General features: G+C 44.3%; 1 long non-coding RNA gene across 1 annotated transcript; it reads left to right on the top strand.

Moving 5' to 3' along the window:
• The first annotated feature begins 1,592 nt into the window (after positions 1-1,592).
• LOC311518033 lies at positions 1,593-12,794 on the top strand. Its single transcript, XR_014710864.1, has 4 exons — positions 1,593-1,707; positions 2,485-2,572; positions 7,923-8,052; positions 12,574-12,794. It is a non-coding gene; the product is annotated as an uncharacterized lncRNA (long non-coding RNA).
• Positions 12,795-20,180: the final 7,386 nt, after the last annotated feature.

Genomic DNA, 20,180 nt, shown 5'->3' on the forward strand with positions numbered 1-20,180 from the left:
TGGAAGTACATGCAGTTGACTCCAAAGCTGTAACCAGGGGGTTACATGGCCAGATATTTTGCCTTGATATCATGTTATATCTGCTGGAGTTAGTCGCACTTGGTGCCTCCTCCCATTGGTGCCACACAGTTGCAAAACTGACTGCTCGTCCTCCACTAGTGGGTCTGCCTCCTGGCTCTCCACTCCTGTTCTGCATCTGTGGGAGGGGGCTCTGCCTAGAACCTGCCAAAACTCACAGTTTTTGGTTTGCAAGGAAGTTTAGCATCAGAGGGGTAGCCGTGTTTGTCTGGATCTGTAAAAGCGGCAGAGTCCTGTGGCACCTTATAGACTAACAGACATATTGGAGCATAAGTTTTCATGGGTGAATACCCACTTCATCGGATGCATGTAAGCAGTAAGTAAAATCCAGGGATAGTACAGTGATATATTTGTGACCCTAGAATATGGCTGCCTAAAGTTTTCCATTTTTAACCTTTTTCCAATACTTTTTTTCTGAAGAGCTCTAAAGCCTCCATGGATTGCAGCAGAAATGTGATATTTTGTAGGCAGGGAGATTCCTTTACTACCTCCATGGAAATCTATTCAGATATGGCGAAATTATCAAAAAGCCCATTTTTCCAGTTGTTTTTCTCAGCAGAGCTTGATACAGGCTTATTGCTTTAAAAAAACCCACCCCAGATATTCTCCGTGCAATGCAGATGCCCTTGCTTCACCCTGGCACAGGAAACTTTAAACACTTCAACTTTGGCAAAGATCTAAGTAACTGAAAACAAGGACATATAAAAGAAAGTGTCGAGCAACCTCAACCTTAGATGTTGCTCCCTGTGCCACCTATAATGTCGAACTAATTTTAACAAAGGTAATAAAATATTTGGTTTATATTAAAGAGGGTGAAAATCTGAAAGGTGAATTCAGATAATATGTTATAAGGCATAAACAACCACAGGGTCCGATACACCTTAATTTTATTATTCTTAACAATTACTAGTATTATTTATTGGTATTTTTAAACATATGATGCAATCCGACTATCTCACAAATAAAATGTAGAGATTACACAACTCCTGGTACCGTACCATGTAGAGCAGTTTGTCTTAATATTGATTTAATAGTTATCAACATTATTAGTAATACATTAAGCAAATTAGCCAAATGACTTCCTTGCAGCATGATGAACTATGAAAACCATACAGAGTCATCAAAGACTGTGAAAGGATTTTACATAAATGGACATTTCTGCTGGCAGCTCAAAATGCTGACAGAAAACACTGCCTGGGAGAAGGACACAGAGTTGTGTCAAGCTGGCCAAGGACTGCACCGCAGAGAGGACTATAGAGGTGTCCCACAGAAGTAAATTGCTGATCAGAGTTAAAGCAGCAGGTGTTCATTATATGTTCCACGATATTTTACGCAAACCTCTGTGGCCTAACATGTTTTACACAATCTGAGATGGCACAAGATATTCCAGAGAGAGAAAGTAGCAAGATTTCCAACGTCCAACCTGTGGTAAGGCAGTTCAGATTTTCCCCACAAGCAGGGTTCTTTCCGATTGGCCCATAGCAGCTTTCCCAAGAAACCAAGCCTTCAGCAAGTGCATTAAACAGGCAGTTTGGGTCAAAGCATCACTCTCTGAAGATCTAATATCTGGATGAGAGAGACAGCAAGTGTGATTGTCGTCACCTGGCTACTGAGAGTGCCTCAAATCTGGTAACTACTAAAGTCGCTTCCATTATACTCACTCTTTAAAGTCTTTATAACTCTTCCTTTAAAGTCTAGGGAGATGATTGTGAGATGCAGAAAGAGAAGAAGACAGCTGTGATAACCCCTTGAGTGAATGAACTACCTGAATGAACTTTCTAGCTATCTCAAGAATCCATTTGGAGCCACTGTGATGCAAGGCTGGAGAACGTGCCTTCATGCCAGTTTTAATGGATAAGTACCAAATTCCATGCATTTTGTTTACTCCAATAAAAACTTGGTTATTTTAAAGCTATCTGAGTTAAAACCATCAGGATAATCTCAGTTATCTGAATTCCCTTTATCCAGAAATCCTAATTATCCGAATGCACAGTGGGTCCCTCCCGTAGTGCTGTGTTAGTTAATCACCCTCTGATGAACTAACCTTAGGGCTGTGGAAGCTGCGATCTGGGAGGATTTCCAGAGTTAGCGATGAAGACAAGGAAAAAAGGGAAGAATTAGGGAGAAGGTGGGAAGGAGAGAATAGGTGGGGAGGGAGAGAAAAGCAAACAGACAAGAAAGAAACAGATGAAGGGGTTAAGGTGAAGACTGAAAGGAAAAGGGGTCAAGGAGAGACAGGAGAAAGGGAGAGACAGGACAGCAGTTAAGGGAAAGAGAACAGGGCAGGAGGGAGGGGAATGAAGAGAGACAGAGGAGGGTAGAGGAGAGAAAAAGATCAGTATTTCCCAATGACCTATAAATACAGGGACTTTGTCTCCTCTCTGTCTTTGTGTCTCTTCTCTCCAGTGACACTGAGTTCCTGACCAACCTTCACCCATGAAGATCCTTTATCTGCTCTTTGCTGTCTTCTTTCTGGTGCACCAGGGTGCAACAGGTAAGAGGTAAATGAAAATGAGGGATGATACAGAGGGGTATCTGGGAGCACATACTAAGGTTGTCTAATCCTTTCTATTAGAAAAACATTTCTGATGTTTTCTTAAGAGCTCTAGCACCTCTTCAGTTTGCAGACAGTACATGAAATTTGAGAGGAATTATCCTGAGGTCAGGGATGTGTCTTTGCTGCCCCCGGTGAAAATCATTGAGATTTGACCGAATTATGACCAGTGGGGAGAAAAAATGTTTCCATCATGTTTTTCTCAGATCTTTTGGAGGGTTGCTGCTTTTACTGCTCCACAGTCTACCAGCACTGCATGCGCTCTTCCTGAAATCGGAAATCACACAATTGATTAACTGGATGGGATACAGACAAAATGAACTCATGCCAACCCTGTTCAATATACCTTTGGCCTAGGAGAAGGTGCATAGGTCTGGGAGCTAGAAGACTGTAACTTACAATGTATCATCTGCTGGCTAGTGTTAGTAATTCTATGCCTTTCACAACTTGTATTATGAAGTCAGGCCTCCTGTGCCACTAAGACGTTACACAGCTGGGAACAGAACCAAGGTCTAAAAAAAATGGCAGCCCTTCATCTCAGTGTCTTAGCCCCACTCTCTCTCAGAACCTACCACAACTATGTGCTGTTAAGGAAAAGTTAGCACATGTGACTCCATTTTGGTTTGGGGCCCACCATTGTCTAAAAGCAAGCATATCATACACCAGGAGGAGTGATCCTTAGATACTGAATCCCTGTGAAAATCCTCCTCCTTGTCTCCAGCCTGCCTTGACTCCCAGTATTTGTTTTTTGTCAGTCTCTAACTCCCTATCTCTTGGCCTTTGATGTGAGGCCTCCCATCCTGATAATAAAAGTTACTGATGCATGGCTTTAGGACCATGCTGTGTAATTAACATACTGGTTTAGCACGAGGAATGCACCAAGCAGGGATAGGTGGTAGATAAGAAAAGGGTTTGTTTATTGGCTAAGGTTTCCGATGCACGAGGGCAACATGCTTTGCTAAAAAGTATATAACCTTTGTATAATCTGTATTCAGCGTCCCCTCCTGGCTAGCAGGGGGGCACCACGCTCGAGCGTAATAAACTTAGTGTCTTTTGGGAACTCTGCAGTTGTGGACTTTGTTTATGTGCCTAAGCCTAGATTTGAACTGTGCGTGACCTATCAGGTATAATTCGCAGCATTGGTGTGCGTGTCCTACCAGGTGTAATTCGTAACAGTGCTTAGCTTTGTTCCTAGAAATGATATCATCAGCGTGGGACAGTGTTTGCAGCTGTAACGATGTACCCGTTTCAATTGCCCAGTGACCGCCAATTAAAAATGTTCTAATCTAACTATTCTACAAGCTTTGACTGTGCACATTTGGGCTGCATTTTCAAAACAACAGGTCCTACGGGTATAACCGGAGAGTGGCAATTGGTCATCAAGAAACTATTCCTAAGTGACTCTTCAGAAAAAAAAAAATCTACAGTCTCACAGACAGTCAAACTTTCAAAGGGGAAGGGACTTTTTCAAGCCCTTCTCTTTCAAAAAGCTGTAGTCATCCAAACCAGCGCTGAGCCAGTTCAACCGTACTTAGCCAAATTGCATTTATGATACTGCCTGGCACATCATGGTCAGAGCCAGGGGGAATCAAACTCACAGCAGTAGCCACCAAAGGAAGGTGGAGATGTGGGCAGCTACTTGCTTTCCACTTGTTAAAGGCATGGGCAGCAAAGGATGTCCATGCTCAGGCTGCAGATTGGAGAAATATACCTCCGAAAGCCAGCGGCTGATTTAATTAACTCACTCTGTTCCCTTCTTAGAGTCAGCCACTGAATTTGCACAGAACTACAACCATTCAAGTAGTAATGAAGCTGTGATAAACTTTTGCACTGGCAAATAATTGGGCTGACTTGGACAAGTGAAAGTGAATAGGAAATAGAAAAGGAGGACTTGTGGCACCTTAGAGACTAACCAATTTATTAGAGCATAAGCTTTCGTGAGCTACAGCTCACTTCCTCAGATGCATATCGTGGAAACTGCAGCAGGCTTTATATATACACAGAGAATATGAAACAATACCTATTCCCACCCCACTGTCCTGCTGGTAATAGCTTATCTAAAGTGATTTCCAGCACAAATCCAGGTTTTCTCACCCTCCACCCCCCCACACAAATTCACTCTCCTGCTGGTGATAGCCCATCCAAAGTGACAACTCTTTACACAATGTGCATGACAATCAAGCTGGGCTATTTCCTGCATAAATCCAGGTTCTCACATCCCCCCCACCCCCATACACACACAAACTCACTCTCCTGCTGGTAATAGCTCATCCAAACTGACCACTCTTCAAGTTAAAATCCAAGTTAAACCAGAACATCTGGGGGGGGGGGTAGGAAAAAACAAGAGGAAACAGGCTACCTTGCATAATGACTTAGCCACTCCAAGTCTCTATTTAAGCCTAAATTAATAGTATCCAATTTGCAAATGAATTCCAATTCAGCAGTTTCTCGCTGGAGTCTGGATTTGAAGTTTTTTTGTTTTAAGATAGCGACCTTCATGTCTGTGATTGCGTGACCAGAGAGATTGAAGTGTTCTCCGACTGGTTTATGAATGTTATAATTCTTGACATCTGATTTGTGTCCATTTATTCTTTTACGTAGAGACTGTCCAGTTTGACCAATGTACATGGCAGAGGGGCATTGCTGGCACATGATGGCATATATCACATTGGTGGATGTGCAGGTGAACGAGCCTCTGATAGTGTGGCTGATGTTATTAGGCCCTGTGATGGTGTCCCCTGAATAGATATGTGGGCACAGTTGGCAACGGGCTTTGTTGCAAGGATAAGTTCCTGGGTTAGTGGTTCTGTTGTGTGGTATGTGGTTGTTGGTGAGTATTTGCTTCAGGTTGCGGGGCTGTCTGTAGGCAAGGACTGGCCTGTCTCCCAAGATTTGTGAGAGTGTTGGGTCATCCTTTAGGATAGGTTGTAGATCCTTAATAATGCGTTGGAGGGGTTTTAGTTGGGGGCTGAAGGTGACGGCTAGTGGCGTTCTGTTATTTTCTTTGTTAGGCCTGTCCTGTAGTAGGTAACTTCTGGGAACTCTTCTGGCTCTATCAATCTGTTTCTTTACTTCTGCAGGTGGGTATTGTAGTTGTAAGAAAGCTTGACAGAGATCTTGTAGGTGTTTGTCTCTGTCTGAGGGGTTGGAGCAAATGCGGTTGTATCGCAGAGCTTGGCTGTAGACGATGGATCGTGTGGTGTGGTCAGGGTGAAAGCTGGAGGCATGCAGGTAGGAATAGCGGTCAGTAGGTTTCCGGTATAGGGTGGTGTTTATGTGACCATTGTTTATTAGCACTGTAGTGATGATAACACCATCCTGGCCACTATGGATGTAGAAGCCCTCTACACCAACATTCCACACAAAGATGGACTACAAGCCGTCAAGAACACTATCCCCGATAATGTCACGGCTAACCTGGTGGCTGAACTTTGTGACTTTGTCCTTACCCATAACTACTTCACATTTGGGGACAATGTATACCTTCAGATCAGCGGCACTGCTATGGGTACCCGCATGGCCCCACAGTATGCCAACATTTTTATGGCTGATTTAGAACAACGCTTCCTCAGCTCTCGTCCCCTAAAGCCCCTACTCTACTTGCGCTATATTGATGACATCTTCATCATCTGGACCCATGGAAAAGAAGCCCTTGAGGAATTCCACCATGATTTCAACAATTTCCATCCCACCACCAACCTCAGCCTGGTCCAGTCCACACAAGAGATCCACTTCCTGGACACTACAGTGCTAATAAACAATGGTCACATAAACACCACCCTATACCGGAAACCTACTGACCGCTATTCCTACCTGCATGCCTCCAGCTTTCACCCTGACCACACCACACGATCCATCGTCTACAGCCAAGCTCTGCGATACAACCGCATTTGCTCCAACCCCTCAGACAGAGAAACACCTACAAGATCTCTGTCAAGCTTTCTTACAACTACAATACCCACCTGCAGAAGTAAAGAAACAGATTGATAGAGCCAGAAGAGTTCCCAGAAGTTACCTACTACAGGACAGGCCTAACAAAGAAAATAACAGAACGCCACTAGCCGTCACCTTCAGCCCCCAACTAAAACCCCTCCAACGCATTATTAAGGATCTACAACCTATCCTAAAGGATGACCCAACACTCTCACAAATCTTGGGAGACAGGCCAGTCCTTGCCTACAGACAGCCCCGCAACCTGAAGCAAATACTCACCAACAACCACATACCACACAACAGAACCACTAACCCAGGAACTTATCCTTGCAACAAAGCCCGTTGCCAACTGTGCCCACATATCTATTCAGGGGACACCATCACAGGGCCTAATAACATCAGCCACACTATCAGAGGCTCGTTCACCTGCACATCCACCAATGTGATATATGCCATCATGTGCCAGCAATGCCCCTCTGCCATGTACATTGGTCAAACTGGACAGTCTCTACATAAAAGAATAAATGGACTCAAATCAGATGTCAAGAATTATAACATTCATAAACCAGTCGGAGAACACTTCAATCTCTCTGGTCACGCAATCACAGACATGAAGGTCGCTATCTTAAAACAAAAAAACTTCAAATCCAGACTCCAGCGAGAAACTGCTGAATTGGAATTCATTTGCAAATTGGATACTATTAATTTAGGCTTAAATAGAGACTTGGAGTGGCTAAGTCATTATGCAAGGTAGCCTGTTTCCTCTTGTTTTTTCCTACCCCCCCCCCCAGATGTTCTGGTTTAACTTGGATTTTAACTTGAAGAGTGGTCAGTTTGGATGAGCTATTACCAGCAGGAGAGTGAGTTTGTGTGTGTATGGGGGTGGGGGGGATGTGAGAACCTGGATTTATGCAGGAAATAGCCCAGCTTGATTGTCATGCACATTGTGTAAAGAGTTGTCACTTTGGATGGGCTATCACCAGCAGGAGAGTGAATTTGTGTGGGGGGGTGGAGGGTGAGAAAACCTGGATTTGTGCTGGAAATCACTTTAGATAAGCTATTACCAGCAGGACAGTGGGGTGGGAATAGGTATTGTTTCATATTCTCTGTGTATATATAAAGCCTGCTGCAGTTTCCACGATATGCATCTGAGGAAGTGAGCTGTAGCTCACGAAAGCTTATGCTCTAATAAATTGGTTAGTCTCTAAGGTGCCACAAGTCCTCCTTTTCTTTTTGCGAATACAGACTAACACGGCTGTTACTCTGAAACCTGAATAGGAAATGCCTGTCATCCTGGAAATAAAGCCCTTATTTGCCCTGCTCTGCAGAATGAGGGTGACTCTTTTTCTTTCTGCAGAATTCTCCCAGGCTCAGAATCTCAACAGGAGATGTATACTCCGGGGGGGTACCTGTTTCTATCTGAGATGCCCCCCTTTTGTAAGGACACTCATTGGAAGATGCTTCAGCGGTGGTGTTTGTTGTGCAAGGTAAGTTCAGCATTCTACAAGGCAGACATTGCAGTGTGAACAGAGGAACAGTTGTTCCTCTCCTTCTTACATCCAAGCTGTTTAATGCTCTCGGAGGCTCCGCACAGATGGCCCAGCCCAGAGGCAAAAGAGGCTTCAAGCAACATCTGTGCTGCCCACATTCTAGGCCACCTGAGAGCTGGACTGGCCCCAACATGTATGAGAACCATTCCTCTGGCTGCTCTTACATACAGCAGCCTTACCCAGGCTGCCTGTGGGCGACTCCACAGCATGGAGCAGCCCAGAGTCTCTGTAATGCTCAGTGCTACAGGGATTGCCCCCAGAGACCTGACATCCTCCGTCAATGTCTCCAGCACCACCCCAGCTCCAATGCTTGCAACAGGGACAGCAGAGGCCTATTATGGCAGCTGTGAGTTGCTCATGCTTTGGGAAAGTCTCCCACCTCCAAGTCCCTTTATGGTTCTTGTACAGTCTCCATATGCTGCTGAAGTTTCATATATGGGCAGGGGTTGGCACCCAAACACCCCATTGTCTACATTGCTTTTATATTTTAGAATAGGGAAGTCAAGTAGGAAAAACAAAAATCTGGAAGAGTGAGTGCAGACCCTGGGTCTACTTTGTATCAGTCTGCAGAGGAAGTGAAGGCAACAATTAGAAATAAAACAGTATCTATACCAAATGGGAAACAGGGGAAATAGATAATAGTCAATCTACATTAGAAGTGATGAAGTTTAGCCTTGTGAAAGGGAAAGCTAAGGACATTGTGGAAGAATCCATGGCTGGCAGGGCTAAGAATAAAATGGCATTTTAAAAAAAAATCTAGAAGAAAAGAAATCCTAACAATCATATGGGGCCATTCCTAGATGGCGATAAAATTGTTTATAATGAGGCAGAAAGGGCAAAGGTTGTTCCGTTCTGTATTTGGAAAGAAGCAGGCTGATGCACTAATAATACGTGAAGATGGTTACTACTATCTATCCATTAGAAAATAAGGAAGATGTTAAATAACATCTGCTAGGGATAAACATTTTTAAATCAGCAGAGCTGGATAATTTCCATTATGGAATCCTCAAAGAACTGGCTGAAGGGAGCTCTGTTGCATTGACCATTGGTAACAAATTTTGGAACATTGGGGAGATTCCAGAAGACCAGAAGAGTGTTAATGTTCTGCCAATAGGTAACAAGGGCAGGTGGGATGGTCTGGGTAACAATTAGTCTGACATCAGTTCCCAGCAAAATAATGGGAAAATGACTCCATCAATAAAGAATTAAAGATTAGGAATATAGTTGATGTCACTCAGCAGGTCTTTTAGGACATTAGGACTTGATAAACAAACCTAATGTAATTTTTAGATGACATTACAACCTTAGTTGAGAAAGGTAACTGTGTACGTGTAACAATTGTTATTGCAAACAGTTTGACTTAGCACTGCACATGTTTCTGAGTAAAAGCCTAGCACCATAGAACCTCATTAAAGCACACATATCATACAATGCACAACCTAAAATAGTTGTCAGTGGGGATTCATCATTGTATGTGGGTGCTTCCAGTGACTTGATTAAAGTGTATAAGTGTAACCCACACACCTCCTGGGTGAGGTGTTCTGTCCCATCTAGTGGCACCGAGACCACTTAGAGAGCAGTTAATGAGTCTGCTCTACAGCCTTAGCTAACAAGCAGTTGTCTTTTAGCTCATGCGGTAGAGGCTCATGCACTAAGCTCCAGAGGTCCCTGGTTCGATCCCACCCGCCAACGACCGGGGTTTGTGTCGGCGTTACATAAGCACAGTCACAGGGAGATAATACCAGGTTCTCAAGGGTTCTTTGATCTAGCAGAGAAGGCAGAACAAGATCCAATGGCTGACAGCTGAAGCCACACAATTTCAAGTTAGAAATAAGACACAGATTTTTAACAGTGAGGGAACAAACAGCCAAAGGAAATAGTGTATTCTCCATCTCTTGGTGTCTTCATATCATGGCTGGATGCCTTTCTGGAAGAGAATCAAATACATGTTACTGGGCTAAATAGAGGGGGTAACTGGAGGAAATTCTATGGCATGAGGTCAGACTAGATGATCAAATGGTCCAAATTCTGGGAACAAAATGGCTGCTGTCTGCATCAACAGAATATAAGGCTTTAAAACTGTAAAGCTAAAGCTTTATGACAAAGAAAAGCCTAAGAGTTTGGAGGTTACTGACACCTGAGGGTGAATGTAAGTTTGTGTTGTGCAGGAAAGGTAAAAAAGTAAATAAGGTAAAGTATTTTCAAACTATTTAACTCAAAACTGGCAGAACATTGTAATTGGGCGTGTGTCTCAGTCCTCACTCAAGTCCACACCACCAACCCAGTGTGAAAAATATTCAAGTGGAAGCTTACACATTAATTAAAAGTGCAGCCAGACAGACACAATGCAGCATTTCACTGGGCTTCCGTATGTTATATGTGGGTCCAAATGTTGCAAGTACTAATGCACATCAGGAGCTGGATTAAGAGTATCATTGTTCATGGGTGTGACATCTTTCAGACTGGAGATGCTGTAGAACACAGACATGTGCTAGGCGCTATCTTGCCCAACAGATTGGGAATTAAAGCAGAAACCTCTGAAGTAAATCACAAGAGGGGCTCTCTAACTGGGCCTGTAACAGACTCCCATTCTCTGTAGATCAGGCACAGAGGGGACATGTAACACATGCTGACCAGTGGGTGAGATCTGCATGCTATTGGAAGTGCTCACTGTTCCATATAAGTAAAACAGCACCAATCCACCCAGGATTTAGAGTCATTTAAGAGCAGATGAATCTTTCAGTCCTTAAAGCAGCTCAGCACAGATTCTTAGCCCATGATTCCCCCCCATTATGAAGACAAAGGGAGATAATTATAAAAATCTTGGTGATGTCAATGCAGGGGTGAAAGTAACTTAAAGGACTTTCCGGTACGCCAGAGTCCTGGGTGGGGCGTGGCCTCAACCGGAAGGGGCGTGGCCTCAACCGGAAGAGGCACTTTAAAGGGCCTGGAGCTCCGGCAGCTGCAGAGCTCCCGGCATTGTAAATCTCTGCTGGAGCCCGGTTGCTGGAGCCCCAGGGCTCTGGCAGCAAAGCTTGGGCGGGGATTTAAAAGGTCCGGGGCACCTACCACTGCAGGGAGCCCCGGGCCCTTTAAAGCACCGCCCAAGCCCCACTGCCGGAGCTCCAGAGGTGATTTAAAGGGCCTGGGGCTCCCCGCAGTGGCAGGAGCACCAGGCCCTTAAATCACCACCAGGGAAGCCAGTCCGGCACAGCGTACTGGCTCTTGCCAGTATGCCGTACCGGACCATACTGGCTTACTTTCACCTCTGTGTCAATGTGAACACTATTCATAAGTGTTTTTTTAATGTTTTAAACATCAAAGTTTAGATGGTGTAGAGAAAGTAGATAAGGAAGTGTTGTTTACTACTTCTCATAACACAAGAACTAGGGATCACCAAATAGAATTAATAGGCAGCAGGTTTAAAACAAATAAAAGGAAGTATTTCTTCACACAACACACAGTCAACCTGTGGAACTCCTTGCCAGAGGATGTTGTGAAGGCCAAGACCATAACAGGGTTCTGATAAATTAATGGAGGATAAGTCCATCAATGGCTATTAGCCAGGATGGGGAGGAATGGTGTTCCTAGCCTCTATTTGCCAGAAGCTGTGAATGAGTGACTGGGCATGGATCATTTGATGATTACCTGTTCTGTTCATTCCCTCTGGGGCACCTGGAACTGGCCACTGTCGGAAGACAGGATACTGGGCTAGATGGACCCTTGGTCTGACCCAGTAGGGCCATTCTTATGTTAAGGTTGCTATAGAAAGTTAATTTGGCAACTTTGCATTTCTCTAGCCATTTTTATTCCTGCTTTTATTGTTTTAGACCATATCTGTCATAAATTTTACAGGAGGCCTAGTTTGGTCATATTGTTGTATCAAGCACAGCTCCCCAAGAAGGAGTTGGGAGGATGAGAGATTTTCTCCCCCTACTAAAACACCAGAGAAACAGATTTAGGGCAGGAGATGTGAAGCTGGGAGTCCCTTGGGGTTGCACAGTGAGAACCAGAGAGCTAGGCTGGAGTGGCCCTAGTATGCAATTGTCCTTCAAACAGAGTCAGCCTTCAGTGAGACTTGGAATTTCCCTTACTCTTAAAGGATGAAGTTATTTATCACTGAATTAATTAGCTCTCATTTTAATTTCAGCTGTGCTCAAGGTGTCTTTGATAGAGCAAATGTACCTGGATGTGAGTTGTGTTTTTTGGCAGTATAGTTTTTATAGGCAGCCTGTTCGCCTGTTTAGATACATAAAATTATCCCTCTTAAAATTCTGTAACAGTATGTTGCAGTAGGGAAATGAATTCCCTGTGCCAGAGTTAACCAGGAACCCCTTCACACGCCACACAGTGACTGGGGGATTCCACTTGTGCCTCTTGATTTGAAATCAAACTTCATATTATCCCTGTTCTACAGGAAAACATTAACAAAATCTGATTCTCTTTTTTTTCCTACAGGGGACTGTGATTCTGATTGTCTAGGCAGGATATCTGGGAATCTGGGAGACAGCCACTTGCTTCTAAAATCATTGGATCCTACTTCAAGGGAACTCTGAAGTACTGTTTGTTTAGGCTCTAAAGAACCTTATGAGCTGGAAAAATTCCAGAAGGGAGACCTTGTATCCCCCATATAAGATTTGTTACTTTTCTTTTAATAAAAGCAAGATGGTTTGAGATAACCTTCCTGAAGTGTGTGTGTGTGTAGCAAAGGATCTGTTTCTATAATTTGTCTCTGTGATGGGTTGGATCACAGAAACCCCCTTGGGGCTACCAACTGATGTGCCAAGACTACTTCTGCCCCTGCTTTCCCTGCCCTCCCAGCTTGGGACTTCAGTGCCCTGCCTGGTTTGAGCCAGGCCTGCTAGCCTGCTGCAAACCCAGACCCAAGTCTGAACCATGCCCCCTAACAGCTGTAGGTTTAAACTGAAAGCAGCTTAAGAAGTGTTCCTGTCTTTAACACTCAGATGCCCAACTCCTAATGGGGTCCAAACCCCAAATAAATCTGTTTTACCCTGTATAAAGCTTATACAGGGTAAACTCATAAATTGTTTGCCCTCTATAACACTGATAGAGAGGTATGCACAGCTGTGTTGTCGCCCCCTGTCCCCAGGTATTAATACATACTCTGGGTTAATTAATAAGTAAAAAGTGATTTTATTAAATACAGAAAGTAGGATTTAAATGGTTCTAAGTAATAGCAGACAGAACAAAGTGAATTACCAAGCAAAATAAAATAGAACACGCAAGTCTATGTCTAATACAATAAGAAAACTGAATACAGATAAAAACCTCACCCTCAGAGGAATTCCAGTAAGCTTCCTTTTACAGATTAGTCTTCTTCTAGTCTGGGTCCAGCGATCACTCACACCCCCTGTAGTTACAGTCCTTTGGTCCAGTTTCTTTAAGATATCCTTGGGGGTGGAAAGGCTATCTCTTGAGCCAAGTGAAGACAAAATGGAGGGGTCTCCCAGGGGTTTAAATAGACTTTCTCTTGTGGGTGGATACCCCTCCCTCCCCCTGTATAGAATCCAGCTACAAAATGGAGTTTTGGAGACGCTTGAGCAAGTCACATGTCCATGCATGACTCAGTTTTTACAGACAGCCATTACCCATCTGCTATCTTGAATGTCTCCAGGAAGACTTCTTATGTGGATTGGAGCCTTCCAAGATCCATTGTTCATTAAGAACAATGAAAAATCAATCAGGTTCTTAAAAGAAGAATTTTAATTAAAGAAAAGGTAAAAGAATCACCTCTGTAAAATCAGGATGGTAAATACCTTACAGGGTAATCAGATTCAAAAGACAGAGAATCCGTCTAGGCAAAACCTTAAGTTACAAAAAGACACAAAAACAGGAATATACATTGCATCCAGCACAGCTTATTTTACCAGCCATTAAACAAAAGGAAATCTAACGCATTTCTAGCTAGATTACTTACTAACTTAACAGGAGTTGTAAGGTTGCATTCTTAATCTGTTCTCTGCAAAAGCGACAGACAGACAGACAGACCCTTTGTTCCCCCCCCCTCCAGATTTGTAAGTATCTTGTCCTCTCATTGGTCATTTTGGGTCAGGTGCCAGCTTCTTACCTTAGCTTCTTAACCCTTTACAGGTGAAAGGGTTTTGCCTCTGGCCAGGAGGGATTTTATAGCACTGTATACAGAAAGGTGGTTACCCTTCCCTTTATATTTATGACAGTAGCATACAACATATTCCAGTTATGTCATATATACATTCATCAGCATATTTCCATAAAACCTTATGGAGTGCACCATCACAGTGTCCTTTAGAGAGCCATTTAGTTTTTCTTTTTTTAAATTAAAAATAAAATGCCCTTAAAACATCCCTCTCACATGTTGTTTCAACACCTGGGTATTTTTAGACCATGGTCCACATATCTCTGAAGGTTTCAATGAGCTCCTGTGGGTAATCTCTATTTCTTATTATTGTTACAAATCCTTTGAGCTTGTTGGTATCGGGGGGCTGGGTTCAGGTCACAGACTGACTGTACAGTGTGTCACACCCACCATGGAGTTCCATGGCACCTTAGACACACACACCCCTCCCTCCACACCTCTCTGCTCCAAAACCTCATCTTCTACATTGGGGAGAAAAGGGAAATCAGGCCAAACTGCATTCAGGTCTCATGCCTGATTCACTTCCCTGTTACACTGACTGCTGTAAATCAGGATTAACTCCACTGAAGCCATTATTGTTACACTAGCATAAAACCAGTATAATTGACATCAGAATCAAGCACAGGATTGTCCATAAAAAGGTGGGAACTAATTTAGGAAAGGTAAAAATTTCTGGTATTCCAACTGATCCCATGATACCCCTTTTAGCATATAGTCTTCTTTGTTAGCCTGAGATAGAATTTGGGGTTTGACCTTTTGCTACTCTTATATCTTATACTAATACGTGTGAAGAACAATGAACAAAGAAACTGTGTGTTGCATTTCCCACAACCAGATGGGACTTTTAGTACAATGGGAAGAGATAAGGGATAGATCAGTTAAAGTGTTACAGGGCATGGTGGGAATGTAATATATGAGCACACCCGGGAAGGCTGCCTGGCTCTTCTCACAAGCCAAGGTCAAGCAACCAGTTAGGAGGGGCAAGGGGGGAATTGAGGGGGAAGATATAAAACACTAAAAGCCAAAGAAAAGCCTGGCCTTGGCAAGAAAACAACCCCACTCCTTACCCCTCCCATGGGGTACAAAAGGGGTGGGATGAAGACCACAGACCAATGACCCCCCAAAGTGGAACATGACCATAAGTTGTAAGGGGTGTGACTGGGGTGTGCACTGCAGGTATATTTGGACCTTCTAAGAAGAAGGAGGTGGGAATAGGGAATAGGGAAATGGGGACACAGGCAAGGCTCTGCGGCATGAGAGCTGGGAATGGGATGCTGGGAAACAAGGCTCTGCGGTGTCAGGGTTATGGTATACATGCTTGCTGGAACTAACCCCAATAAACTTTGTATTGCCTGCACTTCGAACTACTGGTCTTCTGTTTTCTGTCTGCATGACGAGAACCCGGGGAGAGGGTGTTGGTCCTGCTTTGAGCAGGGGGTAGGACTAGATGACCTCCTGAGGTCTCTTTCAACCCTAATCTTCTATGATTCTATGAAGGGAAAGTCCTCCAACAACTTCAAAATTAATTTCTGATTCCCATCTTCACGTTTCCCTGAAACTCACCTCTGTCATTGGACCATAAATCAGAAATTCCCGGTAGATTTTTTTTCACCCTTTAGACGTGTGGGATTTACATTTGAACATTTACAACAGCTTTAATTTGTCAGAGGCTGTCGCCATTCTCCAGTTGTCTTCGTTGTTCTGTCGCTAAAATCCAGCAGGCGGCACTGTGAGACAGCAGGTTCCTACTTGAAGGAAGATGTTCAACTAGAGGGAGCACCTTTCTGATGCTGCTGTCATGGAGTGGTTGAGAGTCAGGAGTGCCAGTGAAAGACACTTTGGAAAGGTTGCTAGATCATGGATGATGAGCCCTCTGACCTCTCCCTTCCCCAACCGTGCAGAGCTTATCAACTCTGGCGTCCGCGTAAGGGTGTCTTTAGACTGGGGCTTGAGGTGTAATTTCCAGCTCAGGTAGATGCACCTGCACTAGTTCTGCTTCAGCTAGGGCACAGGAAGTAGAAATGTAGCTGTGGCAGCAGTCGCGGTGGAACTGGCTGACCAGCTGGTGTGTGATCCCTTCTGAAACCCGACACGCCTACGCAGGGCGGCTAGCCGAAGTTACATCTCTGCCTCCAGAATAGCCATTCGCTTACGGACAGTTGGATTTGCAGGAGGTGGGGACGGGGTTTAGGGGGTTTGGGCAGCTAGGAGTGGTTGAAGCTGTTCTTGGGGTGTAGGGAGAGTTTGATAGCTCAGGAGGTGGGGATCTAACTCCAGAGGGTGCTCAGAGGCTGTGGTCATGTCAGGTTGAAATTGACTTCTTCTCCAGGTTACATCTCAGGTGTCTTGCTGGCTTGAGGGCTTTAGAGCAACCTCCATGAATTCTACCCCATGCCAAACTCAGTGGGTACATTATCTAGGAAGCTTTCTCGTGTGAGTTCATAGAATCACAGAATATCTGGATTAGAAGGGACCTCAGGAGGTCACCTAGTCCAACCCCATGCTCAAAGCAGGACCAATCCCCAATTTTTGCCCTGATCCCTAAATGGCCCCCTCAAGGATTGAACACACAACCCTGGGTTTAGCAGGCCAATTCTCAAACCACTGAGCTATCCCTCCCCGAGTTAATGTGGCCTGTCCCTAAGGTCTGCCAAAATACAGGTTGTTGTTGTCAATGACTGAGTATTACTATAGAGCACCAGGTAATTTTTGTTCAGACCATACCAGCTATTATTATGGTCGTGCTTAGAGGCCTCAATCTAGAGCAAAGCCCCATTGTGCTAGGCACTGTACATTTACCTAGTTAAAGACAGTGTCTGCTTCAAATGGCTTGCAATAAAAAAAGTCAAGACAGAGACCATATTATTAACCCAATTTTACAGTTGAGGAGCTCTGACCCTGAAAGGGTGAAATCCTGCTCAGCTCATTCACTCAGGTTTTCCCTTTGGCAACTGGCAGACATCTGGGACAGATCTCAACATGGGATCGGATAAGGCTTTTGGGAGATCATGTGATCAGCTGAAATAGCTGAAACATTTCCCTTTTGTAAACATGTTCTAGTATTTTCATAGAAATCATGGACCTGATTCATATCTCATTATGAAAGTTTCACACCAGTGTAACGATGATGGATTCCGTGGAGTCACTTCTGGTTTACACCTGTCAGTGTAACAGGGAGCAGACTCAGGCTTTAACCTTAAAGCAACTTAGCCGGAATCCTTCTCTTCTCCTCAATGTGGCCTTGTTTTGGGGAATCTCTCAGAGCTCCCATGTGCACAGTGAAAGGTTTAGAGGTTTTGTGTTGTCATTTTAAGTTCTGTGAGGGGAAACTGCTGGCTCTAGCCATGTCTGGGTGCTCTGGGACAAGAGAAGGAGTCATGGGGGTTGGGAGGTTTCAGAGCAGTGGAGAGAGTCTAGGTGCCACTCAGCTCTGTGGCAAAGACTACATACCATGTGGTCAGGCTGTGACTGAACCTAGCTCTGATAACCACACAAACGGATTTGTAAGAGGTGTAAGGAATAGATGAAGGGTTGGAAGGGACCTCAGGGGGTCATTTAGTCCAACCCCCTGCTCAAAACAGGATCTACCCCAACTAAATCATCCCACCCAGGGCTTCATCAAGCTGGGCTTTAAAAACCCGTAAGGATGGAGATTCCACTACTTCCCATGGTAACCCATTCCAGTGCTTCACCACCCTCCTCGTGAAATAGTTTTCCCTAATATCCAACCTAGACCTCCCCCACTGCATCTTGAGACCATTGCTCCTTGTTCTGTCATCTGCCTCCAAGAACAGCTGAGCTCCATCCTCTTTGGAACCCCCCTTCAGATAATTGAAGGCTGCTATCACTCGCTCTTCTCTTCTGCAGGCCTCGCTCTTCTCTTCCGCAGGTCTCGCTCTTCTCTTCCGCAGACTAAACAAGCCCAGTTCCCTCAGCCTCGCCTCGTAAGTCATGTGCCCCAGTCTCCTAATCATTTTCGTTGCCCTCCGTTGGACTCTCTCCAATTTGTCGACATCCTTTCTGTAGTGGGGGGCCCAAAACTGGATGCAATACTCTAGATGTGGCCTCACAAGTGCTGAATAGAGGGGAATAATCACTTCCCTCGATCTGCTGGCAATGCTCCTACTAATGCAGCCCAATATGCCATTAGCCTTCTTGGCAACAAGGGCACACTGCTGACTTATATCCAGCTTCTCATCCAGTGTAATACCCAGGTCCTTTTCTGAGTGGGCATGTCTCCCCTTCAGCCATTTTACATCGATCTTCCAAAATGTTCTTTGCTCAGATCATCCCAGGCTTCCACACTTCATTCTTAAACTCTTTGGTAAGATCTCCCATCCTGTCCTTCTCTTCTCTCCTCCTTCCTAGAGGGGTTTCAGCAGGTCTTACCAACTCCCCTCAGAGGGGAGCAGGTCTCTCATACCCAGCTTTCTTAGCATTCTATATTTCCCACGATTGCTGGTCACAAGCCCCAGAGTCTCTGGTTTTGGTAGAGACCATGTCCCAGAAGTGAGCTGAACTTGTGTCACACACGTAAACCAACTACAGCTGAGTGAATTTTGCTCAGACTCTCCCCAAAAATCCCCCTTTGGTCATAGAGAGAGCATAGAATGTTCCTCCCAAACAGAAAACCTTTCCAGAAATGGGCAACCATGTAAGAAGGAAAGCTTAGAATGGAAAAAGATTGGCAGATGACTACTACCAAACTGTATGTGTTATACCAATAAAATAAAAACCAGCAGGATCTTATTAAAGGGAAAAAGGCAAAATACCACATTTGTTGTGAATACAGAAAGAATCCTAGTAAGCAGTTAGTTATAGCTATAACATGCCATTCAATCTCATATTTATTCACACATTCATTCATACAAACACACACACACGGGTTCTGCAAGGTTGTTATCATAGTTACCAGCCTTAGAGTTGCTCATGCCAAGCCACTGGCCAGGTGGCCTGGACATGAGGAGGGAGCAGGGCCTTGTCAGATGCTCATCTGATGCTTCTGGAAGTTGGTTTGCAGAATCAGACCCCAAAGTTCTCACTTTTTAGAGTCTATTTTTATAGGAATTTCTTCCTATGCCAGTCTATGGGAATTGCTTCATCATGCTGTTGCTGAATCAATCAGCAGATAGCACATTCCTGACGGCTCCAAGATGTTATCTTGTTCTTTGGTTCTCCCATCCTTGAGGCTGTTGGGTGGATTCCAGTCTGCCCTCTGGGGGGGTCCTCTGGTTATTTCCACTTGACGCCTTCTTCAGCCGATGGACACTGGATTCTTAGGCTGGCACCTCCCTGATCATTCAGTTATTATCCACACCAAGCATCCATCCACATACATCCTCTATCTCTATTTTAATCACAATTGTTAATACAACAAAAGGGTGGGGAGTCTCTGGGTGCTGTTTCTGTCGTTAGAGTATTGCTTTGAGTCTCTCTCTCTGTGAATTGCTTTGAGAACAGACTCTGTCTTAGAATGTACTAACACAGTTAGCAGCTTGCAAGTTTCACACATAGAGGGAGAGAAACAGCACCAAAAACCAAGAGACCTCTTAATTAGTAATACCCTGGAATTTAAACTGTGGGGAATCAAACTCATTTGTGATTTTAATACAGAACTTCTTTAATATGATCCAACATATGTGTCTTCCCCTTGCATAAACCCTGGCTTGTAAGTCCTCCTGGGGTTTGAACAGCACATGAGGGCACCTTTAAGTTATTATTTCTTGCCTTACACTCCTGGTACAGCACAGTGTAGTGGTAGATAGAAGAGACCTTGCCTGCTCCTGGGTCAGCATTTTAGACTGCTTGCATTCCTTTGTTCACTAGCCAGCTGGTGCGCTAATTACCTCATTACAGGTGCAAATGATCCCCATTAAACTACACCCAGTTCCCCTGCATGTTCCAAGTGACTGAGGTGCAGTCTCCCAGA

The sequence above is a fragment of the Lepidochelys olivacea genome, assembly GCF_965140295.1.
Source record: "Lepidochelys olivacea isolate rLepOli2 genome assembly, chromosome: 3".
In the NCBI taxonomy this organism is placed as follows: Eukaryota; Metazoa; Chordata; order Testudines; family Cheloniidae; genus Lepidochelys; species Lepidochelys olivacea.